The sequence below is a fragment of the Equus przewalskii genome, chromosome 25 (assembly GCF_037783145.1).
Source record: "Equus przewalskii isolate Varuska chromosome 25, EquPr2, whole genome shotgun sequence".
Taxonomy (NCBI): domain Eukaryota; kingdom Metazoa; phylum Chordata; class Mammalia; order Perissodactyla; family Equidae; genus Equus; species Equus przewalskii.
The window spans coordinates 63,627-81,693 of NC_091855.1; the positions used below are offsets into that span (position 1 = coordinate 63,627).

Genomic DNA, 18,067 nt, shown 5'->3' on the forward strand with positions numbered 1-18,067 from the left:
TTATTAAAAGTCATGACTGAAATTGCATGACAGGTGCCAATATTCTCCACCCTGACAGATGTGTCAGTTTGCAAATGCCATTTTCTTGTCAGCAGTCCCTCGATGGAGCTCCTTGCATCACCATTTGTCTCTCTTCCAGCGAGATCACACATGCCCGATGTTTGCCTCCAAGCTGCGCTGCGTGGTTTGCTATGTGGAATCTTCACAATGAGACTTATTAAAAGACAGTCCATTATTTTTATTTAGAGCATTTCCAAAACAAGTGGAGCGCTCACAGAGATAATTTAAAAATCGTGTGGCAGGTCATCTCCAGGCCAGCGTGGCTCCATTTGAAATGCATAAGAAAGTAGCATCGCATCTAGATCCTTCCAGACACACACACACGCATACACACGTACAAACTTTCCAGTTCATAACGGGCGTGATTTGAGTGACATTTAACCCTTGACAAATAACCCCAACTGTGCAAAGCACTATTTTGCTATAAACCACAGGAGCACTTCGACAGGAAGGATTGACTAATCCTGCTCCCGTTTTTCTCTAAATCTTTCTTCCTTCTCTTCTTTATTTTTTGCTTCTTATTTCTTTGCATCCCTCTTCTATTTTGTTACAGGTGGGCTTTCTCATTGCAGCAATAGATATAAAATACTCCTGACTGGCTGTGTTTATGGGGCCTTTTCATCCTCCTGTTGGTTTCAAACACAAAGAAAAATGGTCTCTCTCCACCGTGCCTGGTTTGAACAGCAGGTAAACTCCAGCAGCCTCCTCTCCAGCCTCTGATGGAAAATTATTACAGATGAAATGTTTCCATCATGGAAATGGTAAGAGGAAAGTTTTGGCTTAAAGGATATTTGTGCTGACATGGAGGGGAGGCCGTAACACACAGTGGATTCTGCCACCAGGACAGGTGTGACCCAAGCTGGCTTTGCATTCCAGGCTGGGAAAGGGCAGAAGGCAGGGCAGCCTTTGCAGAGCTGAACAACACTGCCAATAGCAAAGATTAGAATTTACCGGCATGAAATTTGTTCTCAGGTGAACTGCTGGATTTCACACCTCTTACTGCTTTATCTGGCAGAGTTAGATCCAAGTGAAATCTCAGTGTCGATAGGCATTGATTCTGCAGGCTCATTCCCATGCAGCATGGACACTGGTTAACCTTCTCGGACCAGGAGCAGCATTTGGCAAGTTGCCCCAGCCAGCAGTCTACAGTCTGGAAAGGCAGCCATCCTGGAACAGTGGGATGCATTTAAGTCAGCTTTGAGGTGTGGTGCACACAAGGCAGGGACCTGGCAGAGCATTTGTGGTAGGGCTTGTACAACCTGCCCTGCCCTCATCCTGGCTCTCTCCAGAGCTATCAGGCTCTTGTTTTTACAGCCACCCTAGCTATCCTCGAAACAGTAAAAGGAAAGAAGGAGAAAATCTCGTAAAAAATTGCCTCCTTACTGTCATAACCTTGAAATGACAGATGGGCTCCAGAGGAAGGATGGTCTCCTGAGGTCTCCCTGGGTGATGGCAGGTGATAGTGGGTAGACCACACCACCTTCACACCCTGGAGGAAGGTGATGGATGCAGACACTTGAAGGGGCATCTGAGTATATTCATTTGCATTTAGTATTTATTTTTTGAGAGCCTGCTAGCCTACTAAGGCAGTGTGCTCAGTGCTAGAAACCAAAGACATCAAATATGTGGTTTCTAGCTTTAAAGAGGTCACAGATATTAAACAGATAATAGGATTTCCTACATTGTTTTCCTTAGTAAGTATGTGTATTTACATATCACTTCTGCTGAAACTGTTAATTAACTACTCGATATTTATTCTGCTATGGAGTGTTAGTTTTCATCCCTCCTATAGTCATTTTTATCATGTAACCAAGATGAGTACGTTTGTTGCTCTCAGTTTCACCAATTACAGCATCCTGTCATCTCTTCATTCCTACCTATGTGTTGTGCACATGTGTTGAAAGTCCACAGGAAGTGTGCTCACTAGGAATGGTACCTCTTGTTTTCCCCTGACTTTGGGACATATTCTTTTTACTACCATTTAGTTATTGACTCATCCAAGGAGAACACAAGATGTAGGATTGATTCCCTCCTTCTCATGTAGAAGCTGTCTACGCAAAGCTGGAGGGCACTGGTCTTCCTTGTTCTTCCTCCTTTCATAAAGATTGAAATTATTTGGGGGTCATTTTCATTGTTTCACTCACTTATCCGATATTTCCTTCACTTTTTCAACAAATTTTAATTGAACACTTGGGGCTTGGTGATGAACACAGACATTGGCGCTCTCATGTATCTTAAAATCCTAGGAGCTCAGGGCTGTCCTTGCCCTTGACCATTATGAAAAATTTTTAACTGCCCTATTCACCAGATTATTTGGATTTGTATGTCTGTCTATTCTTTGGTATTCCAAGTCTTTAGGAGAGGAGGTTCTGTGTTTTATTTTGGTTAAAGAAAAAAGTATTTACTTATATAATTTTGTATGATTATTTTATTTCCTCACTCAGAAGCCTTTGTTGCCTGGCAAATAAATCCAAATTCTTTTCCTTGGCCTTCAAGGTCCTTCCCTAACCTAATTATCTGGACTTTCATTTCTTGCCCCTCCTGGCTCGTCCTGTCCCACACGCTCTAGCCACTGAATCTTACAATTTGCTCAACAGGATGTGCATTTCACATCTCTGTATCTCTGTATAAACTCTAGTTTCCCCTGTAATTCATGCAGGTTAATAAAATTGTCTGTCTCTTTCAGGACCAGTCTTTACTGCCTTCTCTGACTCCTCCTCCTCCTCCCTTGTATGTGCCTCTAATACAGCACTTCTAACACTGTAGCAAACATTGTTTTTTATTCATCATGTCCCACACCAGACTGGACGCTCTCCACGGACAGGATCTGTGTCTTCTTCATTGTCTTTTATCCATAAATGTCTCCTGGAACATCTCAGTGAGCCTACATGAACATTTCCCAAATACACCTAAACCTTACCACATTATTGGCTTTCCAGGCACAATTCCCATAGCTTTGGAATGACCTCTTACGAATCTCTAGCTGCTGGAGGCTTAGTAGTTCTTGAGAAATCATTTTGAGTGGAAAATCCATTCCTGCATGAATTCCTCACATTCCTCTAGTTAGATCTGATCTTTTTCTCCTAAGAACACTCAAGAGCTTTATTTATATCTTTACAGGGACATTACCTTCCACTTAGTAATAAAGTTATTTGTGTACATACTTGTTCCCACTGGTAGATTTTAAATATCTGAAAAGGAGGTGGTTATATGCAGCTGATAGCTCTCATGGAGCATAGCACAAACACACAATGACCATCACATGGTGAGGGCACAGTGAGCCCTAATAGAAGGGTTAGGGAAGGAATTGGTGTACTATGTGTTCACATACGACTTCAACTTTATCTGTCTAAAGTCAACTTCTAAGATGACACATTATAGCAAGTTGGTCTATGTACTTTTCATTCAAGCTATTCCCCTCCTTCTCTCAAGGAAGAAGAAACCAACTGATAAGATAAAAGTGTGCTGGACTCAACACATCCGTTGAAGAACCTTTCTTGCACTCCCACTTACACTATTTCTTGAACTACTCTCAGGATCCTGATTTCAGTAACATTTGACCACCAAGAACATTAGAGTTATGAAGGTGGTAACATATAAAATACACAATTAAAAAGAGAGAGGAAAAGAAAGGGAATGAAAAAGGAAAGAATGGAGTAGCTGGAACAGGTCCACCTAACGTGTCGGGTCCCCGCATGGTCCCAGGGCCTACTGACGGGAGCTGTCAAGCGAGGACGTTTCTTTAAAATCTTGCAGGCTGTTTTGACACGTAGGAAGTGTGTAAAGATTTGTGCCTCGTTTGGATCACTCACGCCCATGGAGCTATTTGTCAGACAGGCACCTGAGACCCTGCTGAACATGGTGACTGAGAAGAGAATGATTAACAACCTTTTTGAGCTTTTTCAGGAAGTAATTTTATTCACATTTCAAGAACCACAGGGTATCCCAGAATCCAAGTTCTCCTTTTCTTGTTTCTATTAGATTTATTCTTTGGCTCTATTTTAAGGTCTCCTAAAAATACTTTTAACTGCTAAATATGTCTCCTCTCAGGTCACTTACAGAGCCCCCAGTGAACTGGAACTGCCCAGCGGTGACGAGCTTCAGATCTTACCTGTACTTCCATCTCTGACAGAACTGTTTTTCATTTTCTTTTCATTTTTTTTTAACCAAAGAGTTTACAGGAACAAATCCCCCTTATTGTCTTAAAACTAAGAAGCTCAGTGGACTTGTCACAGAAGGTGAGGAGCAAAAAGAGGTAATTGGCTAAAATTCTGAAAAGAGGGACAAAAGGAGAATAAAAGAAAACAGGAGAAGTTCCCCTCTGACCAGGAGAGACCTGTGTTCACGAACTGGGCTCCATTATGCACAGCATCTTCTGTCTGCCATATGAATGGAGAATAGAAAGTGTTGGGAGAGAGAGAGAGGTGGGGCAGGCCATTAGTGGAGAAAACAGACTAGTGGAAGAGTGAGCAGAGCAGAAACTAGATGAATGAACACGTGGTTCGAGGGAAGAAGATTCTGTCCAGCTTCCTCAGGGCACGCCACACCCCTCTCCAGGCCAAGCAGTGCCTTTGCGCTGGATTAGGACTGAGAGAGGCTCAATCGAGCAAATGCTGCTCTATCTACACACAGAAATCCCTTCGTGATAAATAATCAACCTCAGTTGTTCTTTTATAATGGGTCATTAGTAACTCTGGCAAAAAAGTGCTAAGACACCAGTTCTTGCTGCTGAGTCAAGAAAAGATCCTCAGGTTTACAGAAGGTTCACTATTTCTCCCATGCTGAATCATCCCACCACTTTAGCATGCTTCTTCTTCTTGTTCCTAGTTACTACCCCACACTCAATGAAAAGAATCTTTATTACCCAAAATCCTTATTCCTAAGTATCTGAACCTGTTTGTAGATAATCTATGACTATTGAGATTGTGGAGTAAACTCAAACAAAAATGTTCCTGTCACTATATTTGCAAACCAAATTGGAAAAAAACCTTATCTAATTCAGTCAGACAATTTACCTTCAAAGCAGACAGTTTAATCCAGTCCCTCTCCCCAAAGGCCACAGTCCCGTGGCTATTATCGCTTGTTCCTGCTTTATTTGGAAGACTAGCTACTCCCTTCACTCATCACCCTCCTCCAGTCCCTAGGGGTTTGCTCTGGGAAACCAGCATTGATGACCCCGTGCTTAAGAATTCCTGTGTCTAAGGGCAAAGGAAACAGGTGGTGTATGTGTGTGCCTGTTTGTGTCGTGTGTGTGTGTGTGTGTGTGTGTGTGTGTGTGTTTGAATCAAAGGTTTCCTCCAGAAGACCTGGAAGAGTGATGAGGACCACTCTCACTTCAGACTGCCATAGAGACCTCAAAGATCAGCCTTAAATGGCAAAGCACCAGCTAGATCTCTCAGGGGAAGGAGGCTCCCTCAGCCATCACCCCAGTCCCCAGTCCCAACTAGAAGATAACTGCTTTAGCAAAGGACACGGGTGTTCTTCAAGTTTCTTGGGGAGATGCTTGGGAGGGTTACAAAGATTTGAACTTCTTTGCAAAAAGTTTTCTTTTGCCTTTGGGAAAAGCCAGACTTAGCCTGCCATGTTTTCTCCTACATGAAGTTCCCTTAGTCACCTTGTGAACCTACAGTAGTCTATGTCCCCAAAGGGTGCCTTACACAATCTCCATAATTGTATGTGGAGCCCTTTGGGGGGTTTCAGGAGATGAGCTGCAGCAAAGGCAGTGGTGGCCTTTGACTTAGGGGTTTGGGGAGGAACACGACCACTAAGGAGAAAACTCAGGAGCTGACATGAGACAGACTACTCCTTCCAAGAACCAGATGCTAATTTAGTGGTGATGGGGTGATAAGGTAGAAAATTGGGGTGTAGGGTAACAGCCCTATTTATATACCTGGCTCCTTCCACTGGACTGTCAGCTCCTGAAGAGCCAGTGCTGTGGCTTGTTCATCATAGTAGCTGAGTGTCTGGCCCAGAGTAGGGACTCAGGAAGTCTCTACTGCCTAAACTGTGAATTTTATTGAAATATGATAATTTAAACATATTTCCAAGTAGTTAAATTCTGGAACAGAAGGCACTGCTTTTTCTGGATCAATCCCTATAGATAGTACTGAATAGAATGACTCAAAGGACATCGACAGTGTGTTTTCCATTCTCTTCTCTCCCCTCCCCCAACAGCCCTTCAAAGTGTTCCTGTTCAGTTGTCTAGATCTAGATCTGGATCATCTGCATCCAGACCTGGACAGACACACTCACACTCATTATATGTTAGGGGTCTAATTCAGGCCATCTGCTCTTTCATAAAAAGTGACAGCTTTTAGATTCCTTTAATGTTTCTACTTATAAAAGATCATAGGTCTGTATAATAATTAGTCTTTTCCTACTAATTGGTGACAACTTGAATCCCCTTTTACCTGAGCATCAAAATGTTTTAAATATTAACTGAGCTTCACGACCTCTCAGTGTGCTTTGTGCCGTGTGTCTGTGGTAGAGATGGGTCAACTGGTCCACTGAAGCACCGCCCGCTCCGGGGCTTGTGGGGGATCTCAGGGCCCGTCACCGACAGCATCACACAGGCCACGGGCAGCCCAGACCCAAAGCCATCTGAAAGTGGCCGTCCCTGCACTGTAGAATACTGCTGTACGTAAGACCTGGCTTTTCTCCAAACCCTGTGCCTATCCCATTTGATTTCTAAAAGTCCAGTCAGTCAAACAACTCATTTCACATTTCACTGGTGTGATCAGTCAACAGAAAGAAAGGACTCTAATCATGTATGTGCACAATTACTTCAGCAAAAGCGTGTTTTAAAGGGATTCATACCATGTGCTTGATTTAAATGTTAAATGACCTAAGCATCGTTTGGGGGAAATTTACCAATACTTTAGCTATGTCTGTGCTTATACGAGTTGATATTTTTGTAATAAAGTGCACCCATTTGTTTACTATATAGATTTATAATTAATTATGTAAAAATAATGTAATAATTACATACTACATAATATTAATTATATAATAAAATCACATAAACTCAATAATATAATTATTAAAATTATATTTTATAATTTTTATATTTTATTATATAATTATATTATTTTAATTCATTACATGTAATTAATATAACATAATTTATAGATTATATATTAAAATAAAGTCATTGTTTGTAAGAGCAATATTTTTAAAAGTATTAATATTTGTATATTGCTTTCTAGTTTAAAAGCTTGAGTAATACTGATGCAAACCATAGGCCAATTCAGGGAAATCCAGAATGTGGTATGAGCTGGAATCCACAGGACTCCGGAGGGTTATGTGAGGAAAAGTGAGCTTCCTCCGTAATCTCACCCCTTCCAGACAATTTCCTCTCCCCACAGAGCTGTGTGAGCTGTAGCTGCCCATGACCAGTCAGAGTCACATCTCCATAAGCAGCAGTGTCAGAAGCTACTGAAAATGGTGCTATGCCAGGACAACATGTCCTCTGCCCATTGACTCTCAACTGGCCATGGAATGACCATGGAGAGGGTATGACCTCCTTCGATTGGCCACGGAATGTCCATGGAGAGGGTATGTCCTCCTTCGATTGGTGACAGAATGTCCATGGAGAGGGTATGACCTCCTTTGAAGGCTGAGGAGATCAGGTCTGTGTGCTGGTCCCTTCCATGTAAATGCTGGCCTTGAGGTTGAGTTTTGAATACACATGCTCAAAAGTGAATGTGTGACCTGGGAATACCCCATGGAGTCATTACCTCACATCAATAGTTCCCAGGAGCTGGTTTGCCAGGTGACTCTCACTGAGCAAGGCCCCAGGGAAACAGGAGGGACAGGGGTGGAGGGGATGATGGATTAGGAAAAACAGAGCTTTGTGGCCCTAGCTGCACAAACGGGGCTGAGGTGGAATATCAGAGTGAGATATGGGAAGCCAAGGGGCAGAAAGAAGGAAGGAACTTAAGGGAAAGGGCAGAATAACACTGCTGGTTTTTATTTTTAAGTGCAGGCTTATTTACTCTCTGAATACAGCTCACCACATAGTTGAAAGAATTACAAAAAAAGTTTTGGCCACATAAAAAATGTTTTAAAGTATGAAAATTTAAAGCTAAATAATTATCTGATAAAAATACTGGCCAACAAGCCAATCATCTTACTATGTGAAAGACCCTTTTTGGTCAATGAGAAGTACATGAAGACCCCAATAGGCAAAAGAGTGGAACAGAGAGTTCACAGAAAAAGACATTAATTGGTGAATGAGCATATAAAATTGCTCATCTTTACTAGCACCTCAACAATGTGAACTTTTAAAAGTTGCTCTTTTTCTTCTGTTAAATGCCAAAACTATGATAATGCTCACAATACATGTCAAATGTGATGACAGCAATCCATAGGAATGTAAAACGATTCAGAGTCTGGAACACTTGGTCAAATATGCAACCAGGAATTTACAATGTTCATATGCCTTGAGATTTTCTTTTATTTTTTGGTCTAATGGTGTCTCTTATCTTTGAGTTAACAATTTTTTAATGTGACATATGATACGTGTGAAAGTTGTTAAGAGAGTAGATCCCAAGAGTTCTCATTACAAGGAAAACACATTTTTTTTTTCTTTTTCTTTTCTTTATCTACAAGACCTGATATATGTTAACTAAACTTATTGTGGTAATCTTTTCATAGTGTATGTAAGTCAAATCATTGTACTGTGTGCCCTAAACGTATACAGTGCTGTATGTCAATTGTATCTCAATAAATCTAAGGAAAAAATGGCAGGGCTGGCCCTGTGGCCGAGTGGTTAAGTTTGCGCACTCTGCTTCAGCGGCCCAGGGTTTCACCAGTTCGGATCCTGGTTGCAGACATGGCACCCCTCATCAGGCCATGGTGAGGCGGTGTCCCACATGCCACACCTAGAAGGACCTACAACTAACAATATACAACTATGTACTGGGGGGATTTGGAGGAGAAAAAGCAGAGAAAAAAAAGAAGATTGACAACAGTTGTTAGCTCAGATGCCAATCTTTTTTAAAACAAAAGAAAAGAAAAAAGACAAAGAGGCTTTAAGATTTGCAACAACAACTGTCCCCAGTGGTAGCAGCCATTCTGTCTCTTTCTACTTTTCAATGGTATCTACTTTCAACTCTTTTAGCTGTTTATTCTGATATTTACCTCCATATTCATAAGTAATATGATGCACTGTTATCTGGTGCATAAATTTTAAATTTTCTTGGCTTTTTATTACGGTAAATGAAGGTATTAACTTTTTAAAACTTTCTCCTCCTCCCTTCATACTTCCAAATATAATTCTATCGTAATTTTATGGTTAAATCCATTGTCTGAACTTTCATTATTATGACTATGAAAATATTGTTTACTACTGAGTCTAGTGGGATACTATATTTGCTGTTCCTTTCTTCTACAAGTTTTAGTTTTCCCTGGAGTTAATAATTGCTCCTTTTTCTCACTTGCTTAGTTTTTTCATGAGTATCTGGCTCAATATTATCTATACAATTTTCCTCATCAACTATCAGTGTTCTTTTTCCAGAAGACATCCCCATTGATCTGCACTTTGACACCCGCTGTGAGCCATCCACCCACACTCCAGGCTGGACTATTTGTTTTCCAGGCTTGCTTGTGCAGCTGTCATCCTAGGACTTGCTTTGTAGTCATTCTATTACTTCCTTTTTTTAAAAAAAGATTTTATTTTTTTCCTTTTTCTCCCCCAAAGCCCCCTGGTACATAGTTGTATATTTTAGTTGTGGGTTCTTCTAGTTGTGGCATGTGGGACGCTGCTCAGCGTGGTTTGATGAGCAGTGCCATGTCCGCACCCAGGATTCAAACCAGCGAAACACTGGGCCACCTGGAGTGGAGCGTGCGAACTTAACCACTCGGCCACCGGGCCAGCCCCTATTAATGCCTTTTCTGTGTTGGTTATCATGCTATTCTCTTTCTTGGTTTATTCCATTGTTTGGGCAGAGCACTTTTTCCATTGCTTCCTGAAAAAGAATACATAGGAAGTAAATTTTATGAGTGTATATGTCTGAAAATGTCTTATCTTATTCTTTCATTTGATGGTAATTTGACTGGGTATAGAAATCCAAGTTGAGAAGTCTCATGCCATCTTGATTCTTATGAGCCATCATGTTACCAGGCTGGTCTGTCTCTCTCTTTCTCAAAGCATTTAGGAATTTCTTTATCCTTGTTGTTGTAGTCTTATTCCGACATTGTTCTTAGTATTCATGGAACCCTTTCTCTGGATTTTCATGTTCTTCAATGCTGGAATTTTTTTTTAAATTCCTGTTTGTTAGAAATTAGTCCTTGTGGATTAATTCTGCTCTATTTTTCTTATTATTCCTTATCTCACATTGTCCATACTTGTGTTGACTTCTAGGAAAATATCCTTGATTGATTTCCTAACCTTTCAACTTAATTTTTATTTGAGTTACTACATTTTTTATTCATAAGAGCTCATGTTCACTACTCTAATTTTAGAGCATCTTGTCTATATTTTCATTGATGTGATATCTCTTCTTTTCTCTATGGCCATTCATTAAATTTTCCTTATAATTTTCTTCTCTCACTGACTGTCTCTATTTCCATTTGGTTCCATTTTGCCTTTTACTTCTTTTGTTCTGTCTTTTGCAGGATAGAGATTTTCAAATGTACAGTTCATTCCTTAACTCAATGAAATATTTTATTAATATTAGTTTAAATAGAACTGAAGTAGAGCAGCACACAGTCCTAGTAGGGTTGTTAACAACATAATTCCTAGAGCAAGTGTGCCTGGTTTCAACTTCCACTTACTAGCCATACAGCCATCAGCAGGCTACTTAACTCTCTGTGCCTCTGTTTCCTGGTCTTGTTGTGAAATTGTTTTGAAATTTAAATCATGGATCTTTCTAATGCTTAGAACAATTTCTCACACATGGAAAACACTCACTAAATCTAAGCTATTATTATTACCTAATTAGCTCTTATTTTGGTGTCCAGTTGTGATAACTAATTAAGTGGGACATTGCCAAGCCAAAGAATTTCAAGAGAATGATGACAAAAAAATCTAGAAACTGTCATATGAAGAATAGATAAGAGAGACAAAATTGGCCCATTCACAGCAACGTGGATGGACCTCAAGGGTATTATGTTAAGTGAAATAAGCCAGTCAGAGAAAGATTAACTCTATATGACTCCACTCATAGGTGGAAGTTAGTATATTGACAAGGAGATCTGATCAGTGGTTATCAGGGAAAAAGGGGGGTGGGGGGAGGGCACAAAGGGGGAAGTGGTGTACCCACAACATGACTAACAAAACTGTACAACTGAAATCTCACAAGGTTGTAATCTATCATAACATTAATAAAAAAAATATATGCATAGATGCATATTTTAAAAATGGCCCTTTGGCCTACAACAATGAAAGAACTCTATTCATAATGAGGAACAAGCATTAGATATGCTAACAAAAAAAGAACTAATTTTCTTAAGATGCCCTTAGAGTCAGAGTTGTGGAGAGAACATATCTAGGAACAGGCAGGCCCTTCTGTCAAGATGCTCTCAGCACAACCCTGAACCCAGCAGGTGCACTCTATGGAGAGAGTTGGCAAGAGCCAGCTTCTCCTGCACCATCATGCTTGTCTGCTTGCTCTTTGGTCTTCCTTCGTTCCATTTCACAAATATTTATCGAGTGCTTGCTCAACGTCATTACTGCAATAGACTCCTTCCTCCAAGAACAGACTTTGTATAGTAGTGTAAGTAAGAAATTAAAGATAAAAAAAGGAAGTTTTAAACCACATTAGGTGAAGCCAGCAAAGTCCCTCTGGAAAGCATACTTGGCTTACTTCTCCACAAACAGAAATTGAAATTGAGAAAATATTTACTTCCACTGTTCATTGTTAAAAGTTTAAGGAAAGCTATTACAATGATTTTGGCTTTTATGATCCATTTCCATGAGCTTCAAACATCTGTGCATTAGAACTTAATTATTTGAACTGGATTTGATCTGTTTTTACATCTCCACAGTTGGCCACAGCAGTGGAACTTCCTGAATGGTTAGAGCTTGAACTTCCCAAAGAGCTTTCTTTGAAAAGGTCTCACTGTTAAACGGCAACAGGTATTTTATAGAGAACACATACAATTAAATAAGCGGCTAAGTTCAAGATTTAATGTGTACATGATATCTATGTGAATAAACATTTTACCACTATATCAGAAAAAAAAAAAAGAATAGATAAGAGAACCATGAATGTTTAGCCTGAATAAGGGAAAATGGATTGATGAGGAAGCATGATAGTAATTTTGTGTGTGTGTGTGTGAGGAAGATTGGCCCTGAGCTAACATCTGTTGCCAATCTTTCTCTTTTTGCTTGAGGAAGATTGTCACTGAACTAACATCTGTGCCTATCTTCCTCTATTTTATGTGGGATGCTGCCACAGCATGGCTTGATGAGTGGTGCTAGGTCCATGCCCAGGATCCGGACCTGTGAATCCCAGGCTGCTGAAGTGGAGCATGCAAACTTAACCATTATGCCGCTGGGCTGGCCCAACATGATAGTAATTTTTGAATAATAAAATATATATTTGCCCCAAGTAACTCTTCTTTTGTCTGGTTGTAAACTTTGAAGGTTTTATTAAAATCAAAACAGCTGTCCTAGCCATGCTGGAAGTGAAAAGGGTTGTGTGAAATAATATAATGGAAGAGAAGAATTTAGAAAAGCAAAAAGGTTTTGATAGCCTAAAGTAGGTTGTTGATCATCACTACACTACATTCCACAAAGACAAGACATGGCCTGTCCAAGTTTCCAATTGTAGCTGTAATAAATTGACCACACATTTACTGGCTTACGCAACACATATTTATTAACTTAAAGTTCTGTGGGTCAGAAGTCTTACTGGGCCAAAATCAAGGTGTTAGTGGGGCTTTGCTCCTTTGGAGGCTGCAGGGAAGAATTGTTTTCCTGCCTTTTCTAACTTCTAGAAGCCTCCTGCATTCCTTGGTTTATGACTCCTTCCTCCATCCTCAAAACCAGCAGAGCAGCATCTTCAAATCCCTACCTGTGTCTCACTCTGACCCTCGTGCCTCCTTTCTTATAAAGATCCTTTTGATTACATTGGACTCACCCAGATAATCTGGGATAATCTCTCCATCTCAAGATCCTCAATTTAACCACAGATGCAAAGTCGTTTTGCCATGTAAGGTAACATTCACAGACTTCAAGGATTAGGATGTGGACACCCTTGGGGGCCATTATTCTGATTACTATATGGCCCATATCTTGAAATAGAAATCCAGTCAGAGGTGTGCTATAAACAGAAGAGAGGATGCTCCTCAGCCCAGCAGAGAACCAACATGACTTTGAGAGATTTCTGAGGTGATGTCACAAAGATGGGAGTCCAGTGGCTATTTAAAAGATCAGGCCCAGAAGGAATTAAAGAAGAAAGGGAAGAGAGAAGAGAAAGAGGAGAACGGCATCCTCAGAGAGCATTATCAGCTTTCCTGGCAAGGCTAATGAATTCATTGCAAATAGCTCTAAATGGCCCACCCCAAATAGATTCACGGTAAGAGGAGGGATTCCCAGACTTAGCCACAGTGTCCTTCAGGGAAAATGAAGATCACCTCTAAAATGTCAGTTCTGGAGTGCTGAAGGCCTGGAGTAGATTTGGGAGACACATAATTTTAAACATAATTCTTAAAAGTAATGTGTATGATTATGGCTACGTTTCTCTACAAATCACACTAAAGAAACAAAAACTCTCGCCAACTCCATTTTCAGTGAAACACGGGGACAAATGCACTGTTTCTGATTTATGTGAAAAGGCTTTCAAAGGCCCCTGAGATTGGGAGGAAGAGACTAGAGAACAGAAGAGATGGGTGGAGACAGATTGCAGGCCAGGGGAGGCAGATCTCAGGAAATGTCAGCAAAGGAAAATTTCCTGAAGGTGAAGTGCTCACCTCGAAGTTAAAAACATCCCATATGCCATGTTTGTAACAAAGGGTGTCAGACCTGGAGGGAGGCAGAGCCAAGAGCAGATTGGCTGTTGGACTCAGGGAAGCAGAGAAGCTGGGGCTGTGCAAGGAATCACAGAGATGAGCCGCGGTGGTAGGAAGAGGTGTAGCTCTGGGGCAGCAAAAGCAGAGAGAAGCTGTGAGATAGGATATAAATCCAAGATGGGTACCTTGTGGGGAGCCATTCTGGCCCTTCCCCTCTGCTGCTTAGACACGGGCACCTCCTACACATAACTGCCTAAGGAAAATCCAGGTTTTTCCATGATGAGTAGTAAAGATTGAGCTACCATAGCACTGATAAATAGCCACTGTAAGAAAAAAGTTGTGAGAAAAGACAGCAAAGTTTAACATTAGATAAATGCTACTAATCAGAAATGAATGTCACTAACTGGGAAATGATTATCTTTCACATAAGATGAAAATTGTGTGAAAATATATTGAAATGTTTTTAAAAACTTAAAACTGTAATTGCCTCCAGAAGACCAGAAAGAAGAAATGGAAGAGCTCTGGAAAGAGATGTTAAACATTAGTAGCAATGAAAAATGTTAGAAAAAATCTTAGAAATGAAGATTTTATATATATATCTATATATATCTCTCTATATATGACTCTATCTATCTGTCTATCTATCTATCTATCTCATCCATATTTCCTCTAGTAGCAATGGGTTCAGTATTCATCAGTTCAGTGTTCACAGTGACTTTATAGAACATAACTTTTGTGAATAATGAGGATGCACTGTATGTGTGTGTATGCACATGTACAGTAATAAGTATATGTATGTATATGTGTCTTTGCCCCTGTTCTCCTTTGAACCACTATCATCAATATGATAGGCTTTGTTTAAGAAGAGGGTCTCAGTGGTTCTTTCAGAAGGTTATCAAGGCATTTTGAGCTGACAGTAGGTCTTCCCGGACTATCATGCCTATACATAGTTTGAATTGCGGTTTGTTTGAGGTTAATTTAAATATATTAACCCCAGCCCTCTGTTCAACTACTGCTTGTTTATGAGATTTGTATAAACCCTTGAGAGATTTACTCATTAATTTAGCCTGCAATATTTTGATTTTATTCATGTTGTGTTTATCATCAGTAGACCTTCATGCCATGCAGATAAGAATTTCCAAGATACTAGTTGTTGAAGCTACAGTGCAGTGAAATCATTGCTCCATAGAAGCAAAGGACAGGTAGATGCCAGATGCAGGACCAAACACAAGGAGACTTTCTTACAATGGCGGGGAACGTCCACAGAGAATCTGTGCTTTGTGGTTCTCAATACCAGTCATTGTCAAAGTGGGTATTTCTTTAGGCAAATAATACTCAAGTTTTCTTTGCCAAAGCAGCTATGAAAATGGTCAGACAGCTCAGAAGACCTGTTTGCTAGGTAAAATTTCTGGATGTCTCTCTGTCCAGCCCTCTGCTGGTTGGACGAATTCCCACCCCATCTTCAGTTTGGTTTGTAACAAAGATGTCCTTTCCTCTTTCTTTCTACCTTCTGCTCCCAGCCCTTATTTTTATCCTTCTTGATGCCTTGTTTGTATCCGTCCATCCGTCCATCCATCATTTATTTATTCTGTAAATGTTTAGGGAACTCTAATAGGTGCCAGATACTGTCCTGAGGATACAGTGATGAACAAGATAGAAAATGTTCTACTCGCATGGAGTCTCAATTCTCAAGGCGAAAGACATGCAACGATCAAGTAAAGGGATTAAGTAAGTACAAAATATCAGATATAAGGAGGTTTCATACAGAGAATTAAAATTAGCTGATGTGATAGGGGATGACTAGGTAGGTGACATTTCCTTTTATGTTGTATTTTCATTTTCACTTCATTCAAACTACTTTCTAGTTTCCATTTTTATTTCTCCTTTAACCCATGTGTTATTTAGGAATGTGCTACTCACTTTTCAGGTATTTGAGAACTTTCTAGAACTATTTCTATTACTGACTTCTAATTTAACTCTATTTGTTCAGAAAACATGCATTGTATGATTTGAATTCTTGTAGATATGGAGATTTACATTATGGTTTTAAGGACCAGAATATGGTCTACCTTGGTAAATATTCTGTGTGCAAATTTAAAGGACACGTGTTCTGTTGTTGTTGGATGGCATGTTCTATAAATAATAATTTGATCAAATTGATTGACAGTATTGTTCAAGTCTTTTATATCCTTATTGATTTTCAATCTTACTGTTCTATCAGTTGAGAGAGATTGAAATCTCTGATTATAATTGTGAATTATATATTTCTCTTTGTATTTCTACCAGTTTTTGCTTTATATATTTTGAAGTTTTGTTATTAGATACATAAATGTTTAGTATGGTTGTCCTCTGGATAAATTGAGTCCTTTATAATTACAAAATGATCTTTATGCTGGGTAGTATTCTTTGCTCTGATATCTATCTTTTCTGATAATAAAGCCTCATCATTTTTCTTTTGACTTTTGTTAGCATGGTATATCTTTTTTTCCATCTTTTTACTTTTAATCTATTTGTGTCTTTACATCCAAAGTACATTTCCTGTAGGCAGCATATAGTTGGGTCTCATTCTTTTATCGAATCCAACAACCTCTGCCTTTTAAATAGAATATTTACACCATTTACATTTAGTTTTATTATTATTAAGTCTATATTTATTATTATTGTCTTGCAATTTTTTCTTCAATTTGTTTCATCTGTTTTTCGTTTCCCTTTTCCTATTTTTCTGCCTTCTTTTAAATTGAGTGTATTTTATGATTCCACTTTATCTCCTTCCTTGTCCTTTATTTAGCACAATTTGCCCTCAAGAGATATACCATTGCATGTATTTTATAAGAAAAAACTTGGCATTACCATTCCCAGTGCTCTTCATTCCTTTGTGTAGATCTGTATTTCTATTTGGCATCATTTTCTTTCTGTCCGATATCTTTTTCTTCCTTTCACATTTCTTGTACCATGGATCTCTTGGTGATCATCTACTTCTGGATTCTGTATTGCCAATCTACTGATCTAGACAGATTTTGTAAGTTTGAAAAAAGTCATACTTTTTTGAAAGTTATTTTCACTGGCTATAGAAATCAGGTTGATAGTTTGGATTTTTCTTTTGATTTTTTTTTTTTTTTTTTTTTTTGCAGAGGAAGATCAGCCCTGAGAAAACATCTGTGACCATCTTCCTCTGTTTTATATGTGGGTAACACCACAGTGTGGCTGATGAGTGGTGTAGGTCTGTGTCTGGGATTCAAACACACAAACCCAGGCCACTAAAGAGAGTGTGCTGAACTCAACTGCTACACCATGGTGCCATCCCCATTTTCAATATTTTAAGGTGTTGATAGTTTTCATTGTTTTTTCAATACTTTAAGGATGCTACTCCACTGTCTTCCCAGTTACGTCATCTTTGACAAGAATTCTGCCATCACTTTATTTTGTTCCTCTGTAACTAACATGTCCTTCCCTTTTAGAGGCTTATAAAATTCTCTCTTTAGAACTGGTTTTGAGTAATTTTATTATGATGCACCATGGTGTAGTTTTCTTCATGTTTCTTGTGCTTGGGATCTTTGAGCTTCTTACATTTGTGGATTTATAGGTTTACAAAAATCAGATTTGGAAATTTTTCACCCATTAAAGTTGTTCCACATTTAAAAGTTCAGTTTCATTTTTTAAAAAATTCTTTTTTGCCTATGTGTTTTATTTACATAGTTTTTATTCTCCTCTAGTGTATTTTCATCACTGCCATTGTGGTTTTCATCTTTCAAAGTTCTATTTGGATCTTTTTCATATCATTGGTGTCTCTAATGTTTTCAACATACAGAAAAAAGCTATTACAACAGTTTAATATCCTTGTTTGCTAATTCTAACATTTCTGGGTCTAATAGTTCTGGATAAATTTCAGCTTATTGATGTTTTAAAATTCTTGTTATCATTTGTATTTCCCTGCTTCTTCTTTGTATCTCTCTTCATCTTTGATTGGATGCCAGCCAGACATTGAGAATATTACGTTGTTTGTTGTTGTACATCTTTCTATTCCTAAAAATATTTTTGACCTTTATTCTGA

The 18,067-nt window shown here is 39.2% G+C and overlaps 2 long non-coding RNA genes across 3 annotated transcripts in view; both read left to right on the forward strand.

Moving 5' to 3' along the window:
* The window catches only part of LOC139079262 (uncharacterized), a 28,045-nt gene extending 20,819 nt beyond the window's left edge, over nt 1–7,226 (forward strand). Inside the window, exon 4 of the long non-coding RNA XR_011532721.1 lies at nt 614–7,226. This is a non-coding gene — a long non-coding RNA (uncharacterized lncRNA). The remainder of the gene's footprint in view (nt 1–613) is intronic.
* Nucleotides 7,227–15,377: 8,151 nt separating this feature from the next.
* Nucleotides 15,378–18,067, forward strand: part of LOC139079263 (uncharacterized) — a 45,844-nt gene continuing 43,154 nt past the window's right edge. The window contains exon 1 of one of the 2 annotated variants that reach the window (XR_011532722.1): nt 15,378–15,744. This is a non-coding gene — a long non-coding RNA (uncharacterized lncRNA). The remainder of the gene's footprint in view (nt 15,745–18,067) is intronic. The other variant, XR_011532723.1, reaches the window with a different exon arrangement.